This window comes from Vanessa cardui, chromosome 9 (assembly GCF_905220365.1).
Source record: "Vanessa cardui chromosome 9, ilVanCard2.1, whole genome shotgun sequence".
NCBI lineage: Eukaryota > Metazoa > Arthropoda > Insecta > Lepidoptera > Nymphalidae > Vanessa > Vanessa cardui.
In genome coordinates, this window is record NC_061131.1 from 5,852,550 (window position 1) to 5,865,672 (window position 13,123).

The 13,123-nt window shown below is 30.7% G+C and overlaps 1 protein-coding gene across 18 annotated transcripts in view; it reads right to left on the reverse strand.

Annotated features, from left to right (window-relative positions):
* The window catches only part of LOC124532199 (glutamate-gated chloride channel), a 67,079-nt gene that overhangs the window by 21,102 nt on the left and 32,854 nt on the right, over positions 1–13,123 (reverse strand). For all 18 annotated transcript variants that reach the window (XR_006966629.1, XM_047106934.1, XM_047106933.1 and 15 more), the window contains one exon: positions 839–933. The gene's annotated coding sequence lies outside the window, so the exon portion shown is untranslated. The remainder of the gene's footprint in view (positions 1–838; positions 934–13,123) is intronic.

The following is a 13,123-nucleotide window of genomic DNA, read 5'->3' on the forward strand; positions in this document are numbered from 1 at the left end:
CCCTTTGGAATACTTCAAAGCCCGACGCGTAATTGCGTTCTACATTAAAATGTTTTTTCCATTTATTTGTCTTGTATCAACTAGCAAATGAATCTTGGTCCATAAAGTTGTGAATTAATCAACTTGTCTGTTAACGTTTGGTATTTTATTAATAATTATCATAATTGGTACTTTAAAATCCATTTGCTTAATAAATACCTACATACATACAATTACAGTTATTGAGTTAAACAGTAACGATAGTAAAATCATTACAAATATTGAATAATACTTTTCGATTCTGTAGACTGAGCTAAAACTTCAATATCATGTAGAAAAGTAATTTTAATTTAAAATATCACGTAACTGTATTGATATCTTAGTCATTATCTATGTGAGAAAATAATAAGTAAGTGCTCAGCCGTGACAATTTATATTTATTTTATTTGATGATTTACCTGATTAATTATAATCAGAAATACATATGTGTATAAACACAAAATTCATTTATTTAACGTTGTTAGTCTTCCTTTGAAGAATAAAGTTAACTTGACCTCTTTCACAGTTGAAAAAGCGATAAAGCTGCGAAGTTATTTTGGAAATTCTATCGATTATTTCACCTTAATTTTATTTATTTAATATTTTATAGAAATATATCATAAACTGCTTACTACTAAGTTAGCTATGAATGAAACTTAAATTTTGGATTTAATCTGGTACATTTTTTAACTAGTTAAATTTGCATTTAAAAAAAAAATAACTAAATTACTATGAAAATATTGTAACATTAAGAAAAACCTACTAAAGGTACGTTATTAACAAAGGTAAATGGTTAATTGATAATTACAAAGTAATTAACCTTTCTGCTGACTGCAGAGTGTTGTCGGCATGTGGAGAGACGCTCAATCTGCACAAGCCGCATTAGATCTCCGCCACATGATGAGCTAAAGTTATCTGGGAACAAATATTATTATTATTATTATAATTGCCACCTGTAAGTAATGAAATGTTATACACTTTACGTAGCTTTGATTACATAGACATATATTGTTGTTATAAGTATGTCGTAAATACTGCCTGATCTCTCCGGTCTTCTTGGTTTTGCTATTCTACCGGATTCTGAGACAGTATGTGCATATAGTGCACTGCTTTATTTCTCGCGCAGGAGTCCTTAAAATACTGCGATATTATTTTATAAACTTCGTTTTTTAATAGTTAGAGTAATTCTCTTATTATTATAGTTTAAATAGTTATTATTTTTACGAATACGTACCTATCAAATATCGAATTTCATTAACGTACTTAATATTTGGAATAATTGATGTCGATATTTAGTCAAATAGAAAGTAGAGTAAGTAGAAAATACACGAATAATATATAACTAGAAATATAATAAATTAATGACGTTAAAAGATAAATAGGCGTAGGTTAGTTGTAGGTATATATCGTACATCCAATTCGTTTAATTGGACAGAGTGTTAAGTGTTGTCTTGGAAACATATTCGTGTAATATTTTAAAAGCACTTGAAAACCAATTCATTAATTAAAACATCTTCACCACAATCATATCTCATTAAAACATTTTACTAAGTTTTTAATTAAATATAGATACTAAAAGAACTTGAACTTTTCGGTTTAATATTTTATTTTTCAAACGTTGGAATTTTGTTTCGTAACGAAGAGAGAAGTTTAGGTCAACTTTTAAAATAGTCCGTGCTCTGCAAAATACCGTAACTTTTTTATTTGTTGACTCCATTCATTTGGCCAAGCTTCATTCGAGTAAACCTAGCTTATTAAAACAACAGAAAAATGTGTTTCGTAGCGTTATTTAAAGGGACAATCTTAGACAAATATAGCTGAATTGTTGTTTTAAATAAAAATGTTTTGCAATATTGTATACGAATGCTAATATACTCTTTTGATGTCATCGGTTGAAAATACTTTTTTTTTGAGTTAAATCATCCCAAATGTTTTTACTAGGCGAATTTTGAAACAAAAGGAAATATTATTTTACCGGTGGTGTTCCACTCCCTTTTTTAATTAACAAAAACAAGTCCCTGATGAAATTAAGTCCGAAGCTGGTTCCATTCTCTCGCGGAATGAAATTGTTTAAACAAAAATGTGACGACATTAATAAAAGGAAATTGAGTGTATACGATGTTTGATGTACACAATTGGAGTGTATCATTGTTTATAACAAAAAATATAAATTATAATTTATTTTTCAGAGTGAAATATGTTTTTATTCTTGTTATTGGATTACATTATTTTTTATTTTGTTAAATTATTAATAAAGTAACCACTAAGTTAAGACCTCGTTTTGAGGGAAGTTTATGAAGTTATTCCATCACACAGTTCAATTGTTTGGTACGCTTGTGGAAGATTTACATCCGGTTTAAACTGGTTGAATTATAAACACAAATTAAGCACATGAAAATTCACTGGGGCTTGCCCGCGTTTGAGCTTGCAATCATCGGTTTAAATTACATGATCAATCTGGATTATCTTGTTTATTTTTATTTCGTAATAAGCATGTATAATTGTACATATTATGGTTAACAGATAATAATGAAACAATTATCAAAATAAATTTTATAGTAATTATTTACAATGAATATTTAGTTTAAATAATGACTACTTTAATAACCTTATATAAATTGATAACAGTGACACTTGGTAAAAATAAAGACCCTGATGAGACTGACCGACTGAACCATTGCCAACGACGATCGGTTATGTATGCAATTGAAAACTGTGCCAAATATTACTCGCTCTTAAAGAATCCACTTCCTTCCTATGAAGCTAGTCAGAAGTGGGTGAAGTTTAATTGAGTTCACACAATGCAATTTAAGAGTACTTAGATGTGACATTTAAATAAAATATTGTTCGAATTTACTACTTTTAATATGTTTCTGGGTTGTTATGACTTTTTAAAATTAAGATCGCGTAACCTATTTTTTTTACTAAATTAATGAACTAGGGCAGCGTGCAGTATTTCACCCAATAACAAATAAGATGTGACATACAATAATATATTTTGTCATTTTTAAGAATTATGAAGAAAACAGTTATTTTGAATGTGTAATTTGAGTGTTTTGTTTAAATCCAATAATAGGGCTATAAGGATAAGGCTCGTATCACGCACAGCCGTGTTATCGCAAAAGAAATTCAACCCTTTCTTCAAGATGGCGGCGAACGCACATAGGAAATCGAGGTCGACAATTTCAAATTAAAGCTTTTCCCCTCCCATAACATATCTAAAAATCAGCAATCTGGGTTAATTTGCATTGCCAAATATCTATAATGACTGGACCATATAAATAAAACGTAATTTAACACACATTGTTTCGTATGGAAAGAGTGTACGTACGTGTTATACATAATGAACGTGCCAGAAATTGATAAAAATATGTTTTGTTTTATAAAGACAATTAAATTATTATCAGCTAACGATGTTAGCTTCAGCCATGAGCCCACACGTGTCATATTAAGGTGTTCACTTAATAATGCAAACAGAAATTACTGCATAATATATTATTTTATTCGACCATAATTTTGGTCGATTATTAAATGTGTAAATTCAACTAAATTCAGCTCTTGCCTATAAAGTTATCATCTATACAACTAAGACAAAAAAAAATGTAAATAGGTAATTTTTTTGTGGCTTTTATTTGTGGCAAATAGGCACAGATTATTTCGCCAATGTCACGTGCGATGGAGAAGACACGATGGAGATTGATCAGTTCGGTCGAGATTATATGTATATTTTTTTATAATTGTTGTTGTGTCTATCAGTAATCGTTACTTATGACATACATGATATATTCGCACAATACCATATGTGTTTTGTAGAAACCATTCGTTTAATATTTTCCAATTTATTAACAACTTGTATATTTATCAACCATAGGTAAAATCCACTTTGGTTCATTAATATATTTGATTATTCAAATATTTTTAAAGACCAAGTGTCGTGGACATACAAACAACTTTAACTGCAATACTGTTAATTGAAATCTGCATTTCGTTTGAATTGTAAATATCGATCGACCATTTACAAATTTCATCATTATTTTTAATACACAAACTAACACCAATTTATAAATACGGTCACATAGATTTTTAGTTTATGCAATCGTCTTTTAGTTACTAAAATACATATATACATAATATTATATTCTTTTCTCAATTTTTCTCTTAATTTTATGAATAGAAATACGTATATTTTCATGATCAGGATTGAATCTGCATTTTGGTACAGTTTTTTATGTGCATCTGATAATATGATTATGAGAATGATGACAAAGATAATAAATACATTTTCTAAAGTTAGTCTAATTATAAAAGTAGAACCTCTTTGACGATCCTTATTCATTTCCTTCCTTACAAAAGAAAATACAAGTGTCCCTGCCCTATATTTTTATATTCCTTTGTAATGTTTTAAACAGTGTATATGGAGCATTGAAACACCGTCAAAGAACTTATTATTGTGTACATGAACCCTCAATGCAATAAGGGTTGAAATATATGAAGTTATGATCACTCATAGAATCTTTTGCTTGATAAATATTATACTAAATCTTAGAATCTTAATATTTTTAAGTGTCCATTGTATTTGTTTAAAGAGAAAAAAAATTTAATACCATCATCATAAATATTATTGTTATTCTTTTATTCACTTTTACCTATAAAGAAATATTATAAATTTTCGAAACCCTGAGTGAGAGCGTGCTAGTTCTATAATAAAATGAAGGCGATTAATTCTAAGCGGCAAGCGAGTCAGTGAGCAGGAAACAGATAATCAATAATAACAATACTTTTAATTGTACGTTAGAACAAGAATGCAATGGAATAACAATACAAGAGTCGACGTGACTCAGTAGTTAGAACGCGTGCATTTTAACCGATGATTACGGCTTCAATCCCAGGCAAGCACCACTGAATATTTGTGTGCTCTATTTGTGTTAATAATTCTTCTCGTGTTCAGCGGTAAAGAAAAAATAGTGAGGAAACTTGTCTAATTTCAACGAATTTTTGCCATTACATGGGAGTAGCGTGATGAAAAAAGCTCCTAGATATCTCTTCAAAAGGAGAGGAGACCTTAGCCCAGTAGTGAGGAATTTAACGGCTGTTACTGTTACTGTAACAAATCACGTGATAGAGATGCAGCTTTGCGTCAGATGCGTTTCATGTCGAAACATTACTCGAATTTATGTAGGATGAGGAGCAATAGATAAATAAATTGTTTTATTTATTTTAAATATCATAATTAGCTTGTTTCTATTTATTATCTGAATATATCGCTATAGTGGTACACATCGACCCTCCTACAAGGATCGATTACATAAAACCACTTACAATATTAAATTTAGGGTCTTTAAATCCGGCCCACATCCAACCTACAACAAATATAAAAAAATCTTCGCAAATCCATCGAGTAATATAATAGTAGGTAATAAATATGTTGTAATGTACTATATAAAAATATGTTTTGTTGAAATCATTAAAATTTAATTATTATAATTACATTATAAATAGTATTAATATTAATAATTATTGAAACATCGATACAAAAAAAAACCTTTTTGTAAGTTTATTTAAGTAAATAATTAGGGACTCGGCTCCCCACTAATTTGGTCTCTGTTTGGTTGCTTTGTAGACAGCTAAACCCCTAAAGTAAATAGTAATATCAGTAGCGTAATTCGTAGCAAACAATATCTTAACAATACAAAAACATTGCACACAAGTTGAAAAGAACAGCATAGAAGGACTTTAGCGAGCTAATGATTAAATTGTTTGTTATGCCAACACAACATTTGTCGACTGGACCGAAGAATAAAAATAGTCTACGACAAAGAGAAACGTCAAAAAATATTACAAAGGCTAAGCCAGACAAGGGCGAAATTCGTTTTGTGCTTGACCAGTTTTTTAACTTGAAGTTGTCCGTACAATTTTAAATTCTTCACCAGATGTCACTACTAAATATGCAGAACCCAGTGCCGGTTTTATTTATCATATCTGCAGCACTGTTCGAACATTCTCATTGAATATTCATTGGACTTTACAGAAAAATTATTTCGATCGAGTATTTTATATTTTCAGTATTGAGAAATGTAATTCGAAATGTGAGACCTGTGTTTTTTAATTTTTCTTAATAAAAACGAATAAAGTAAAGTAACAGTTACGTTTTCAATGCTGGGATTGCCCAGTAGTACATCAGTAGATGTGAAGGTTCGAAGCTTTAATTTGGGTATCGGCCCTCAGCCGATATGGGGATACACATTTGGCAGATTTATATCCGAGATATGGAGGTTTTCACACCGTAGAGAAAGAGATGAATAATGTACACAAATAGCACACGGAAGTTCAATTCTACTGAAAAAAAAAAATAGGTCGATCAAGCTATGTTGCCTGGTATAAATACATTTTTTCTCTCCATCCTCCATTTGTGGGTTTGACTTTCCTTGCTCTAGCTTAATGCACGTTATATCGTAGGCGAAATTTCAAGACAATTCTTGTTGACTATTTCAAACATTGTTAGCTCTTATGTATATTCTTCCAAAGTAAATTTTGTGTTTGCTTTTGTAGCATGATATTTTTTTTATATTAGATATAGTACTCCTATGTTAAAAAGACCTGTGTAGAAGACAGTGGTCCAGTCGTCGTATTAAATTACAGTTACTCTGTTAGTGTTTCAATAATTGAAGACATACATATTAATTAATTATTTGCTAATTAAAGCAGCGTTGACTAATAATAACTGGTAATAATTACAAGACGACGCTGGATGTCAACTGGTAATTAACTTTATAAATTAATAAGACACGATAGGAACATCAAAGCGGAACATTTTTTAATTAATACTTAGTACACGTTATATTTATTATATTTTTTCAAATTTACAATGTTAATGCATTCACAAATTTCAATTAATATCTTGGTTCGGCCTTCCTCAGGCAAAAACATTGATTGGCACTATTAAAATTGTATGATATGATGGTAATTTAAGGATTTTTGATCAGAAACGACGATGCCTGCGTCAGTCAAACTACATATGTTTATACAAGAGGTCAAAACCTTCATGATAGATATAAATCATAAAATAAACATACCTAAATTTCCATCCATTGCCATCATTAGTAAAGGTTTATTTTTAGCTGAGACATCAGAATTGTGATTTGATGTCTATTGTTTCGTTTGGGTAGCATGATATATCTGTTCTCTTCACATTTTGTTCGTAATTTGTACATAAAGTTTTATCACAGCCTATTTTAACTAATATTGACCAATTCTCCTGGAAATGGAGCACTGCTCATAAAATTATCATTTTGGTTACTATTTCTTTCTAAGAAATTAAAGAAAAAACTACATAAACGTATTGAGCATATTGAACTTACGGTTTGCGAAGCTGAAGAATTTCAATGTAAGGAAAATTCCTAAAGAATTGAGGTCAATAAACTCACATTGCATGACGTGAGATTACAGATCTTACCTTTATTAATCGAATTACTATATTAGCGAGTTTTTATTTATGCGAATAAAGAGCATATTAATTTGCTCATTAATTTTTACTTTAATCTAGATACACAAATATGGGTATAATTAAAACCAATTATTTATATTTAATACAAATATATAAATAGATACAAACTTTCTGCAACTCCTTTTCAATCGGTATTACTAACTTTATATTATTCTGCCGCCAAACAGCAATAAATATCATTATTTTGTTACCATTTTAATTTAAGACAAAGTCGTGAGTAAGCCAGTGTAACTACAGGCATAAGGTACTACTTTTCAAGGTTGGTGGAGCATTGTCAAATTTTTGTGGAGGACATTGACCTCTTAAAATATATGTCTATTATATAATAGAAACATATGTATCTAAGCTAAGCGATCCGTTTCTCCTCGTACCGAACTTCATACATCTTCATAAAGCAGCTCTTTTTACGTTTTTGCACATAAATCGTGTAACATCCTTAAAAAAGTTAGTGAATATATTGTGTCATAAATTGCGCAGTATTGATCTCTTAACAAAATTAATTTATTCATAAATTGAAATCAGGATATTTTTAAAAATTTCTTCAACTATATATTATTTATTTATACAGGATATCTACGTATATGCTATATACGTATCTGTGCATGTATATTTACTCAAAATCACATTTTTTTACCGCATGAAATATACTAGAAATAGCGGCACGTGAATCCCTCAGTACAGCAAGAATTGTATTATATTATGTAAACATTTTATATTATGCTTTTATGTACGCATTATGTGAATAGATAATAACATAAATGCCAAGTTTTGGTGACAACTTAAATCCTATTATGAGCTTGAGATGTTTTAATGTTTATTTTTGGAATAGAGCTCCCAGGTGAGTACTTAGAAACTACTTCAATATTTAACATCTACGAAATTATCTTGCGTAAAGTATGTTTTAATTTCAAATTAGATTAAAGTATATTCAAATGAGGTATATAGGTTATTCTAAACTCGTTTGATAATTGTTAAAGCCAAGCGTAATTAAATTATTTATCTGAAAATTCTTTTAGATCTGCAAATATAAGTATTATTTATCACTCGGTGAGTTGTGTTAAAAGTTACACGATACTGCACTTTGTACTCGCTTAAATACTTTTCGGACTGCGGTGAAATGTTGGAAGTCGCACATTTTACTGAAAACAAGTGAAAAATGTACGCTCATCGCTCAATCCTTTTTAAAAAAGGAAAAAGCGAAAACAGTTCATTGTGTTAAATTAATACGCATTCTCGTATCTAAAGAACATTATAGTAATGTGTTTTATATGCATTAATATTATTAAGATAAAAGCTTTGCTCTCCATTCTCCGGATTTACTTAAAACTATTAATGCGAGTGACATATTATTTTATGTATTATGAGATATAGTTGACAATGTAGCTGAGATAAGCGTCGATCTTGTTGTCTTTCTTGTTTTTATGGTTTTATAATTCGGTCGGTTGTCGGCTGCATTTGATGGTAAGTGGTCATCACCGCCTATAAAAATTGGCGATATATCTTTACATCATCAATGTCCCGTGGGAGCTAAATTTGTACCTAGACAATGGCTCATTCACCTTTCAAATTGGAACACATAAATATCTACTTACGTACCAGTTGGTACCAGGTACCATTTTTTTTTATATTTAAATAATTTAACATTAAAATATATTTTGGGGGTATACATTTAGTGATTATTAATTCATTTCAGTTCTACATTATAAAGTATTCCCGGAGAACAGTGAAATATTTATTTATCCCTATTTCTCTCAATTATTTGACAGTCGAAAGAAAAAGACAAAACATCATGTATATAACAATGTTTATTTCTGTTATAGTGAGATGGTATGAATGAAGTAATTGAATTAAACGGAGGCATTAACAGAATTCTTTGAACGGTAAGATAAAAACAATGACATCGTAGATGCTATAAGGATTCCGACTTACAATACACAGTATGCTTATTGCAAGTTAAGTAAGGTTGCACATAGGTAATGTAATAATATTAAGCTTATTACAGTAAGCCAGATAAATATACCCGAAGGTTGCTTTGCTCGGTTAAAGCCGAACCTTTTTCCTTGAGTTAAGATGCGTTCTTTTGGAAGAAAATTCTCGAGAAACAAAAATGGTTCTTATAAAATCAAGAACTCAAAACACGAAACATGAAATACGCTCAAGTTATTTGCATACATACATTGAAATTATTGTACTTTATAAATTAAAAAAAGATATGTCGTTTATAATAATTCCAAGCGTTAAGAACAAGATAAATAAAATTTTAACAAAAAGAAAAACCGACTTCAAACAAAACACTATTTTAAAACAAATGAATATGCACGAAAAAGTAATAAAAATAATTGCGTATTCAACATATTTTTTAGAGTCTTCCTAAGTTAAATGAAATGAAAAATATTAGACTACTTAAAAGTCGATTAACGATTATATCATGTAGTTATAGTTATTGGTATATTTGGAGCCGGTGTCAGCCACGGTGCCCTTGTTCCAACAATCAAAAGAAAGAAGCGATACGAGCCCCTTGATTGATCGAGTATATTATTGTGTAAAAGGTAATTTGTAAAAAACATATTTGTTAAAGTATTCTCGTATTGTTTTTTGATAGATATACTGTAGGGTTTTATTGGCTGACACCGACTCCAAATATAACAATAATTATAACTACATGATATAATCGTAAATCGACTTTTAAGTAGTCTAATATTTTTCATTTCATTTTACCTAGGAGGACTCTCAAAAATATGTTAAATATTCAATTGTTTTTATTACTTTTTAGTACATTTTTATTTGTTTCAAAATAGTGTTTTGTTTGAAGTCGGTTTTTCTTTTTGTTAAAATTTTATTTATTTTTTGATTTTAAGTGAAGCTGATGTTGACTAACTATTTTTTTTTTAATATGGATAGATTAAGCGTTCCGTTTATATGAGTCAGAAACTACTTCGAGGACAATTTCAAAGTAAACTTGCGAATAAAGCAAAAATAGACTTTCGAAAATGCGGATTTAATACGTCACGCGGCGTAAACTACAAGGATCCCTCGAAAGAGCTGTAATCGAACTCAGCAAAAAAACTTTGAAAAAGACCAACTATATTTCGTACATCATATGACATCACATCACATACACAAAATTTGATTAAATATAGTAAGAAATTCTGCCCCATATCGCACCCTAACTGCGAGCCGTATAGGAGTTCCATCACTACATAGTATAAAACAAAGTCGCTTTCTCTGTCCCTATATCTTTAAATCTACGCAACGGATTTTGATGCGGTTTTTTTTCAAAAGATAGTGTGATTCAAGGGGAAGGTTTGTGTATATAATACATGAACAATATAGTAAAGAAACACTGATAATTTTAGAAGTTTGCGATGTGATGTCGTATATAAACAAATTCTGTAGTATATTTAGTATCAGTATTGCACCCGTGCGAAGCCGGGGTGGGTAGCTAGTTGATTATAATATTCGACTATGATAATTACATAAACATAACCACATTACGGAAGGTGACTCAAATATCCAAATAACCTATAAATAAAAGATTCGACCGAGTATCGCTAACGTGCTCCTCAGAATTGTTCCGTTCCCTTCCGTTCCGTCACTTTGTCATGGATCCTGTGCTCAGAACCTTACCAAACTTTCACCAAATTACCCTTGAAGTATATATTTTATAATAAAAAAAGAATTATCAAAATTGGTTAACGTGATTTTCAGTTATTCACCTATTTGTCGCGCGTATACATAATGCAAATGTAAGACTTATGTCGTTTTCACATGGATTCCATCATCGGAAAAAAAAATAAAAAAAATGGGACCCCACGGGAAGCTCTACCTTTCAAACAAAAAAAAAATTATCAAAATCGGTCCACCCAGTAAAAAGTTATGAGGTAACAAACATAAAAAAAAAAAAAAAAAAAAAAAAAAAAAAAAAAAAAAAAAAAAAAAATATACAGATGAATTGATAACCTCCTCCTTTTGGAAGTCGGTTGAAAACAAGTGAGGTTACAGAACCGATTCCGTAAATTTTCCTTATTCGCACCGACATTTTACAAAATTAATTCGAAAACATTTTTATGGAATGTAAATTCTTTTTATGGTATAGTTTGACGGACGAGCATATGGGCCACCTGATGGTAAGTGGTCACCATCACCCATAGACAATGACGCTGTAAGAAATATTAACTATTCCTTACATCGTCAATGTGCCACCAACCTTGGGAACTAAGATGTTATGTCCCTTGTGCCTGTAGTTACACTGGCTCACTCACCCTTCAAACCGGAACACAATACTGAGTACTGTTACTTGGCGGTAGAATAACTAATGAGTGAGTGTCTACCCAGACGGGCTTGCACAAGGCCCTGCCACCAAGAATGTATAAGGAAAATTAATATTTGTGGACTCATTAATTTGTATGAAAAACTTACACTATTACAACGAGTAAAACATATAAATACACAGCATAAGATGGCCCAATTCACGTGGCAATAACAATACTTTAATCCCAAATATACTGGTTAGGTGGTTAAGGAAAACGTCGTGAGAAAACTTGCACGTGTCAGACGGAAAATCTTCCAAATGGAGATCTTACCCGCATTGGAACATAGTACTCGAATGATAAACATTTGACTCAAAAGGACTGTAATCTTAAGTCCAGAAATGGGTCTACACTATGTTACATTACTTGATTTATTAATGAATTAAAACTTTTACTTATACTGTAATTTATATGATAGACCATTTTTTTATGATTAAGGATATAAAAAGTCAAGGGTAATTCAGAGACAAATGGACTTGGGTGGTCCCTTGATAGTAGGATTGCGACTGGAATAGAGCAAAAGAGTGACATGCTTGTACTGCAGAACAGTGGCGAATTTACCAATAGGCTAAGTAGGCTGGAGCCTAGGGCGGCAGATTTAGAGGGGCGGCAAATTAAGCCTAAATTTGTTATTATCTTACAGAAATAAAAAAAACTTATAACTATATGTATACACATTACGTCCGTTATCCGTATACTCGTCACTACATAGCGGATTGGAAACTAATTGAAAACTAATCTAGTAACTGACTGAAATATCATCTAGTTTATAATTATACTAATAACGGGAAAAAACCGATATAATGAGGACGATAGGACACAAATCATAAATGTTGCAAAAAAACTAGGGGCGGTAAAAATTTAATAGCCTACTAGCCTACTAGCGGCAGTTTTGTAAATCCGTCACTGCCCCAGAAAAGGAAAAAAGACGAGATGTAGAACTTAGAAAAGGTAGGATGTCGACATATGAGTGGAAAAGGTTTGAGGAGGCCTTTGCCGATTTGCAAACAGAGTGATTATTACCACGGAACTGATATTATTTTCAGTAGTTTATTCGGTTAAAGTCCAGAATTCGTTTATTTAAAGTTTAATCATAAAAAAAGTAAACTATCAAAATCTGATCTAAACTTTTGGATATCACCCGAATAACATTCTACCGTAATGGTAACAGGATAGAGAGTTAGTTACCTTCCAAAATCGACCCTATATTTGCCAGGGCTTCGAACATGAAAGGAAAAATCAAAGGCTGTAAGACGTCATACAAATTCTATTTTACTGGTCATAATAAATA